Raw genomic sequence first — 10,074 nt, 5'->3', positions numbered from 1 at the left:
GAAGAAAGAGATTTGGGCCACAAGATTACTTTTTTCTATGCCCAGGAGCTGCTCTATTTTCTGCTATACACACTCCTCCATACATCTCTGAAAGTCCATCTTGTCTCTACTGCCATTTTTGGAAGACTAGCTCAGGCCTCATTCTTCAAATGGTCAGAAATCTTCTGATTTCCAGTTGAAATTTATGACCAGTGTACAACACTTTGGTCTCATGCCAGTACTTCCTCTTAATTTGAAAAGATTTTGTCTTTTTTTACCACCTTCCCTCTCCTGAATGCATTTATACATGAATCATCTTATTCTCTTTCAGCCCTTTGCTAGGCCAAACAAATCTAGAGGCAATGGGACTCATGCACAGAGCATTTTGAATGATTAAAAAAAATTAATGTGGGACTCAGGCTCACATGGCATCTACATGTATTATAACAATCAAGTAAGATCTATAACAAGTTGCATTTTGAATGTAATTTAGAAGACTTAGCTTGCTCCTCTTCCATTTATTAGGATTCTAAGTGTATGCAAACAAATACAATTGATGATTATCTGAATTCAATCTAAAAGCAAAACAAAACTTAATCTTAACAAATTAGACTGTTAGCTAATAAAATAGAAACTGGTATGTTCACCTAATTGAATATTATACTGAGTTATGAAAACAGTTCATTAACTCCAATAAGGTTTCTCAGCATAAAAATGCAATTAAGTGTAGTGCCATTTTAAAGAAAAATCTTTAAATGCATTCAATAAATATATTTAAATGGCATTTATGGGAAAGAACATGACCTGTTATTAAGTGGTCTTAATACATTTAACCTGAGCAGATGTGATTCATGCTGTCTGACAAGATTTTTAAGGGTAAAGAAGAGGTGAAAAGAAGGTAATTACATTGTGTCAAAAAAGGTACAGCAGTTTGTGTTAATGGATGCAGTCTTGTAAAATTATTTTAATATTAAATATTGCCATAAGTGGTCAGTACACTCTGTGAGCCTCTTTGGGCTTGGATTTCTGATCCATGGCTTCTGAGTTCAGAATCAGACCAGAGCACACAGGGACAACAGAGAACTCAAAGTCTGGATGCACTTTGCAAGAAAATGTCCGTGTACCCTGGCCAGTTCTTAACCAAACTAGAAAGATTGAATCAATTGTAGTTCTCAAACATAACAACAGCTGAAGCCAAAACAGAGCGGAACAAAGATTTCAGCTTTTTAGGACTCTCTCCTTTTTTCTTCTCTACTTCCTCCGTTTTAATTAAAAATTAATTAAAAGGCATATCTAACTCTTTAATCATTGTTTGGTTCTGCAAAGCCAGAGGCATTGCCACAAATGCCACAAGGGAAGCAAAGTCAAACCTACAAAGACCTTGGGTATGAAACCTCAGAGAAAATCCACCATCTAGGCAAGAAAGTGTCAATTAGAGATAGTCTAAAGCCAACATTGTTTTCATGAAACATAGAAAAACTGCTCAGTATTTTTCTGATAAAAATCTCCAAAATTCAGCTCTTTCATTGCTTTACCGCTTGTGGATCAGCTGCTCTTGTCACTGAGTCAGTCCCAACTAAATTCTTCAGAGAAAGGCCTGTAGAAATGGTGTCTTTGATTGAAATACAAAAAGAGGGGTTTATCACATCCTAAAAAGAAATTAAGCCTACGATACCCTCTGCTGATATAAATAGCTTTGCATCCAGTTGTCCCCCATGTTATGGAAGCCATATTTCCATCACATAGTCCTCCAGTAGAGTGAGTTTTCCACCAAACTGGTTATAACCTCTTAGAAAAATGAATTCAATGCATCTGTCAGAAAACGCCAAAAAATCGTTTTGTGTTGTATCATTATCCTTTAAGCTCTAATTTTTTTTCTTTAACAATCAAAGGCACAGCTCAAGGTATGATAAGGGAAATAGCTTTTAAAGACTGCAACCAGTGAAGTCAATAGCTGCTTTTCCCTGTTCTGGGTCCGGCCCTTTCCTGCTGTGATCTGCCTTCGTTCAAATTCCTGCAGTCAGCATACACCATCACACTCATCATAGTCTCACCCTAAACCAACACACTCATCACAGTATCACTTAAAAATAGGAGGCAACCCTTCATACAGTTCCCCTTATTTCTTCATTTCTTGGGGATGGGAATACTAGGGATTAATAGCTCCCCTGCTAAACAGTTTGGGGTTGTACTCCTTTTGCCCTAAATTTATACTGTCCCTCCAGTACCTGATTTAGACAGTCAAAGGGTCAAAACGTTCTGCTCCCTGGGAGTCTCTGACAGCAGAGGTGGCTTCTGCTTAAAATAAGTAACTACCACTGCGCGGTGGCAGAGAGATACACAGCTGATGGAAATCAGGAACCTCCAAAACCACTCCACATTTAAAGCAGGTGATTTATGAAACCTACAACTTTGCTTAATTACAAGGTGAACATGGAAGAGTTCCCTTCAGCATAGTGAATGCAGAGAAGAAACCCGAGCCCCGGCTGAATCTGTAAAGCGCTGTTGAAGCAAAGCTGAAGGAAAGAAATAATAACTTAAGTACCAAGTCACGTGTGGGCTAGCTGCCAAAAAGACATCACTCCTTCTGCCAGCAACACGACTGTCAGTAGATAATCGCTGAGCCAATCTGACAGTGCCATAGGAAAGTGAGAGACTGCCACATTTCACTTTCCAGCGTGGCTGCAAGAACTCCAAGGCTCGCTGCTTGGCAAGCGAAACGCTACAGTTAATTACTGACATTACAGGGAGAGGCTGATAGAGGCTGAACATCAGGTTTCCTCCTGTTTCAGCTGTCAGGGATGCAAAAATCTGACTTTAGTGCTGGAACGTGAGCATGGAGAAGATAAAACTAGCAGCCACGGTATGGGAGCGCGTCCAACCCTTTTGGCCAGAACCGCCAGTAAAGAAAATGCACCGGAAAGTACAGTTCTGCTCAGAAAAGCAACCAGGTAAACACATCAAATTCTGCCCAATGCAACGCACAGGGCAAATCCTCTACTGGCAGAAAGAAGAGAGTCCATACTCTAATGCCAGAGGAAGCAGGACAGCAGAACTTCCCTGGCATTTATCTGTCCTGGCTGTTATATGCCCAGTCTTGAATTGAAAAGATGGTAGATGAAAGCTGTTTCTACCTGTCAGGGCTCTGAAGTGTTAGATCAGGTATCAGAGGTTCAGGGTTTAATATCCAGGTGGTAGAAAGAAACAAACGCTACTCTTTCTAATCTGACCCAACGCAGTAGAGCGGGACATGTCTGGCAAGAGATTTGAGTCACAAAACCTTCTACCACTGTTGGAGATGATATATTTCAGTGCAATCTTCCCATCCCCACAGCGAGTGCCTTCCACGCAGAGAAACACTGCACCAAAGAAGAAAAAGTTTAGATCTTGGCCGAACTCCAATCTAAGATTAAACAGAAACATTTATCATCCTTCTAAGCATTCTGCTCACAAGTTGGTTCGTTGAATACTGAAGCTTACTAACAGCTAATGGGTGCTACAAATATGTCTGGAAAATTTAAAATTTAAGTCCTCATGTGGAAAATAATAATCAGTATAGCTACACAGATTCATGTTACAAACATGCAACCAGAAAAGTTAGAAAATACTGCCCACAAACTCCTTTTAAAGGTAGTGGGGGATCACAAACCCATCACTCAAGAATCCCGGACCAGATGCATTTTATAATTTAAGAAAGAATTAAACCTTGGTATTTCTTTTGGTGAAGCAATCATCTATCAAGGGCTCTTCACACGCTATTAGCTGAAGAAATGCCAACAGAAGTTAATTTTTCATTAAACTATTTGGTTTGCTGTCATTGTTTTCTTGCTTTAAGGAGAAAAAAAAAAAAGAGTCACCTGGTTTATAAAAATTACCATTTATTAGATAGCTTGAAGTCAAGAGGCTTCAAGAACATCACAAAGGAGATTTCTAGTCTGGCAAAATAGGTTAGCACTCAACATCTTCACAGAATCACAGCATATTGTTTTCATCACTCCTAACTCTAGTTACTCTCTCAAGCTCCCAAAAAACTCCCAATCCGGTGATACCTGTACAAGACCTCTGCAGCACCTATACAAAAACTTAAAGTAGAGATAAGAATTACAAGATAGTTGGAATTTCATCTGCACATCCTTAGCTAAGGTAAACCACTGCAGTTCTGCTCACATCAGCAGAGCTGATTTTTCTAACTCTGTCCAGCAACACAGCCTGCAGTATTTAGCTCAGTCAAGGTTATCACTTCACAGCCTCACTAATGGGCCTTGCTGATCCGAGTCACACTCCTGTTCTCACTGGCCAGTAATGCAGTAAATCTCCAGTGGTGCAGGCTCGCCTTTCATGCAAGCCACTGGAGTTTACTGAACAGCAGAACATACCCGTGGGTTGCATGGGGAAATCTTTTTCCCAGGCTAGAGAACGGCTGTGCTGTTGCAAAGAGCCTGTTCCATCATGGGAGGCAAGAGGCAAGCAGACGACTCCCAGGCTCACTTTTGTCAAGTGCTCTGCTCAAAACCAATCAGGCTCTGTGGGAATCAGAGTTGCAGTCGATCTATGTGCATGAGAACAACATTATAAATGCATTTGTTTTGCTGCCTCAGCACGAAGCCTGATCAGAAGATAAATACATTTGCTGAATAGTATAACCATTGTTGTCATCACGGAAAAAAAAAAACCCAACAAAAAACCAACAGTGAAGCAGGACTGATGAGAGAAAAAAAACAATATGAAAATCAGGGAGTGAAAATATCTGCTGCTTGGGGATTGACCCAGGAACATTTTTGCTATTGATACTTTTATGGACATACTTCCAAGGTCATAGCCTTGAGACACCAAAGGGAAGAATTCAAATGCTCTCCATGCTAGGTGAAGGGAAGTTTTGGCTTTACAAGCTAAATGAAGTTAGCACTTTCACTTAGTATTTTATACACAATTTAGTCTTATGAACAATTCATGATCTGGCAAAGAGATTAGGAATAAAAGATTATGTAAACAGCGTTTCTGAATCAGCAGGTTTCTTGGCTTCAAGTCCAAGATGTTACAGACAAATAGGATTTAAGAGAACATAAGTGCATAGGATACCAAGAACACGCTGTGTGATAACACTGTATATCTTCAAAGTGCTATAGGAAATAATCAGAAAGCGTTAGCATAATAAAGGTAAATGGATTGTGTAGCCTGTATATCCCCTCTTGTTTAGCATCCACTCATCTTTCCAGTATCAAACTGGTGTTTATCTGCTCACTTTTTGATTTCCATTTAGCACCACATCATGAGCAGAAGCAGATGAAATTAAAAAGATTAGGTGATGGTGAAACTAAAGCGGCTGGTGTAACACAGAATATTCTGGACAACTTAAATACCTTTGTACGTTGACAGGAATGACCTTCAGTATAGAATTTCCTTTCTTGTATTGTTGAGTTGACACAGTAGTGAGGGACAGGGAACACATCCCAAGGTTTGCAGGTATTAGACATGCTATGAACTATCACAGGCAACAAAAAATCCCAAAGAATACTGAGTCCACCAGTCAAAAGCCCAAACCATCCAATTATCGCAATAGCAAAGGGCAAAAAAGTGATTTGTCACTTTTTTTCACTTGCTGAGGTCCAAAAGTACTTGTAAGCATTCAAGTTGTTGATAGAAATGCACGCTTATTTGTATTTTGCATAAAATAGGCTGACTAGCATAGCTTGTGGCTGCCATTCGGCAGTGTGCTGTCTTAGACGGCCATGGCTTAGTAACAAGCAGTAGCTGTGCCTAGCTAAAGGCTGTTCATTTACTGACTTGCTCCAAATGGGGCCTACAGGAAAGCTGGGGAAGGACTTTTTACAAGTGCATGTAGCAACAGGACGAGGGGGAATGGATATAAACTGGAAGAAGGTACATTTAGATTAGATATTAGGAAAAAATTTTTCACCTTGAGGGTGGTGAGGCACTGGAACAGGTTGCCCAGAGAAGTTGCGGAGGCCCCATCCCTGGAGGTGTGCAAGGCTTGTTTAACTTTGAGCAACCGAGTCTAGTGGGAGGTGTCCCTGCCCATGGCAGGGGGGGTGGGACTCAATGATCTTCAAGGGCCCTTCCAACCTAAACCATTCTATGATTCTATGCCTGCAATAAATGGGGCTTTTCCTAAACTTTTTTTGGATTTTCCTCTGATTTGCGCAGACAGGAGTACACTGGTACAACCATTGGCATTAATAATGAGGTGCAGCACATACATATCTCATAAATGCAATAGCTACCTTAGTAGGAATGAATTTTATTTAAAATGAAGTATCACATGCAAGTAAAACTAATGTTTCTCTGCAGGAGTCTTCTTTACATGGGCATCAAAAGACAGCAATTGTTATCTTCACAGAGCTAGAGTTTGATGGAAAGCTACAAGTTGGACCCCTCCTAGCAATACCTGCCAAACATTGAAGGAATTAACTGTATTTTTGCAGCTGAAAATTCATGCTGAGAAATAAAAATGGAATGTGATCTTGTCCCTTTGTCAACCAAGACATGTCAGCATGGGAATCTCTTACAGGTGCTTTCCTAAGACAGAAAAATGAGCAGAAACACACAGGAATTTGGGCATGGTCATTCCCACAAAGGCAATTCAATGCCTTAGTAATTATGGCAGAAGATTTATGCAGCAAAATTCCCTTGTGGGCATAAGGTCTTACTTGAATCTATGCATTACACAAAGAAATTCTTACAGACCTTAATGCACTTAAAGATTATTTCCCCTCTGTTCTAGATACTCTCCTGGGAGAGTTTTGGATTGCGATTCACTGAGAGAGGGACAGTTTATCCACAATATCTTCCAATGGATGTAATCTTGCATTCTCTGACTGATGTGAGAGCAGTAAGGCTTTATGTACAGGGGAGAGCAGTGGACATTGTCTACCTTGACTTCAGCAAGGCTTTTGACACTGTCTCCCTTAACATCCTCATAGGGAAGCTTCGGAAGTGTGGGTTAGATGAATGGACAGTGGGGTGGATTGAGAACTGGCGGACAGACAGAACTCAGAGGGCTGTGATCAGCAGCACAGAGTCTAGTTGGAGGCCTGTAACTAGCGGTGTTCCCCAGGGGTCAGTACTGGGTCCAGTCTTGTTCAACATATTCAGCAATGACCTGGATGAGGGGACAGCGTGTACCCTCAGCAAGTTTGCTGATGACACAAAATTGGGAGGAGTGGCTGATACACCAGAAGGCTGTGCCGTCGTTCAGGAAGACCTGAACAGGCTAGAGAGCTGGGCAGAGAGGAACCTAGTGAAGTTCAACAAGGGCATGTGTAGGGTCCTGCACCTAATAACCCCATGTACTGGTGCAGGTTAGAGGCTGACCTGCTGGAGAGCAGCTCTGTGGAAAGGGACCTGGGAGTCCTGGTGGACAACAGGTTGACCTTGAGCCAGCAATGTGCCCTGGTGGCCAAGGAGGCCAATGGCACCCATCGAGAAGAGTGTGGCCAGCAGGTCGTGGGAGATGATCCACCCCCTCTACTCTGCCCTGGTGAGGCCACATCAGGAGTACTGTGTCCAGTTCTGGGCCTCCCAGTTCAAGAAAGACAGGGAACTAGTGGGGAGAGTCCAGCAGAGGACTACGAAGATGACCAAGGGACTGGAGAATCTGTCTTATGAGGAAAGGCTGAAAGACCTGGTTCTGTTTAGCCTGGAGAAGAGAAGACTGAGAGGGGATCTCATCAATGCTTATAAATATCTAAAGGGCGGGTTTCAAGAGGGTAGGACCAGACTCTTTTCAGTGGTGCCCAGTGACAGGACACAGGGCAACAGGCACAAGCTGGAACACAGGAAATTCCATCTGAACATGAGGAGAAACTTCTTTGTTTTGAGGGTAACAGAACACTGGAACAGGCTGCCTGGGGAAGTTGTGGAGTCTCCTTCTCTGGAGAGACTCAAAACCCGCCTGGGTGCATTCCTGTCCAACCTGCTCTAGGTGAACCTGCTTTGGCAGGAGGGTTAGACTAGGTGATCCACAAAGGTCCCTTCCAACCCCTACCATTCTATGATAAGAAATAAAAATTAAAAAAATTGGGACTACCAAAGTCACATGTACAATGTAAGAGAAAAAGAAAAAAAAGAGTTAATCCAGTCCTAAGATCCTAAATCATGTTAAATGAATGAAAATAAAATCATAATAAGCTAGAGAGCTCATTAAAATAAAATAGCCAAAAATAAAATCAACAGTTTTAAGAGTGCTAATTAACCACTGGAACAATTTATGTTGACATATGGCAGATTTTCCATCATTTGCATACTTCAGATTTACACAGAGTTTCTTTCCAACAAAGAATACTGTTGTTCACACAGAAGTTTTGTGTTCAATACAGGAATTATTGGGGGAAAAGTTCTGATCTTTGTAGGGACATAGGCAGATCAAATGATTGCAGCAGCCTGATCTGACCCTGAAATCTGAGAATTTCCATCCCAGAAAGTCCAGATGCAATTGATGCACCAATAAATGGCACATCTGGTTGACTGCCTGGGGGAAAAAAGAAAATTCCAGTTCAGGGAATCAGAAACACTTGCTCTGGCACAGCTACTTGCAAAAGGCCATTTAAGATGACACCCTGGGCTGACCGCAAGCCTGCTCTCACTGGGTTGTATTTATGAACTGTCCGTTTAACAGCCCGAGCTTTTTCTTTCTTCTGTTACAATTAATAAAGACAATCTGTGTGTACACACACCCTTGTACATACCTTTTAGTGCTTTAGTTCTTTGTAAAATGTTGACTGTTAAGGCAAACCCATAGAAGCCAGTAATTCCCATTGCATGATGCATCTCTTTTGAGTGTTTGTTGCCTACAGCAGCTAATTAATTGGTAAGTTTGTTTCCAGTAGGTTGTTGAACCAATTAAAAAAAATTCTTCAGCTTTAATAAACTAATACCCTACTGCTCACCCTAGAATATTCCTTTTGTGAGCAAGTGTTCTACATCATCCTCCTATGTTGTTTTATGTCGCTGCCCCTAGCTCCCAAGAAGCATGGAGCTAAAATAAAAATGCTGAAGAGCTTCCAGCATGAAGCTCCTCTTTCATGTAATTACACCTGCTGCTAATAGCCTTCCATTACAGCTCTGGCACAGGTTTTGCTAATCCATTACAGAGGATTGGTTGGAATTTAAAAGACCGCTGCAAGCGCGCCGGAATTCATGTTGAGCTCAAATTGACAGATTTCAAACCCTTTTACCCTCTGTAAGCGACAAGGTGGGCCACGTTACAACAGCTATTACCCTAAGGGAAGTGTTGAACTTATCACTTGGACCTTCCTCGAGGTTCACCTGTGAGGTGCTTTTCTGAAAATAATGAGACTGGTTCTGCCCATTTCTTGTATCGGCGTGAGTTCCAAATTCAGACACCGGGCTCTAACAAAGGGCTAGCTGCATAAATCTCGCCACTAACCAGCAGTGCCTGCAGCGCTGCAGCTTGCCTGAAGGGACGAACGCATAGGTAATTCAGCTTGAAATTTCTGACAAATCTTCTATTAAAAAAGTTCTTAAAGAAATCTCAACAAAACTAAGAGCATATGCAATACCTTGAATTTCACCCTGAGATGCTTGATTTGTTTGTTCTTGTGTATTAGTGGAATCCCACAGTAAGTTCACATACTGAAAGTTATAGACAACTTTTTCTATTTTGAAGTGCCGTTTTATTTAACATTGCCCTGTGCCAGAGCCGCTATCCATAGACCACTCAGTTTCAAAGCCATGTTCAAATGTACGTTGCTGGCAGCCTAAAAATAGGGTAGATGAAGGATTTAGCTGAATCGGCATTTCTCAGATACTTTCGGAAGAATTCAGTCAGCATTAAGACACAGGTGTGCAAAAACGCAGATGTCTACACGTGAGCCAGGGTCCACACACCCCTTAAAGCCAGCGAAGCTTAGACAGCCAAGCACCTCACCCGACAGTAGACACCTACCCACTGGCCCATGAAATCACACCTTTGCTCTGCTGTCTGTAGGGAGTTGAGCTTGATCCCGTGTGCTCGCTCGTAAATCTCAGCTGCCCTTGCAGATGCTCTAAAGCATCTCACGAGACCTGCACCAGCAGCTGTACGAGTATCTCCCAGGTTTGCACCTTACCCGCCCC

Source organism: Charadrius vociferus, unplaced genomic scaffold, assembly GCF_000708025.1.
Source record: "Charadrius vociferus isolate BGI_N301 unplaced genomic scaffold, ASM70802v2 scaffold1401, whole genome shotgun sequence".
In the NCBI taxonomy this organism is placed as follows: Eukaryota; Metazoa; Chordata; class Aves; order Charadriiformes; family Charadriidae; genus Charadrius; species Charadrius vociferus.
Note: the sequence above shows the minus strand (reverse complement) of the source record.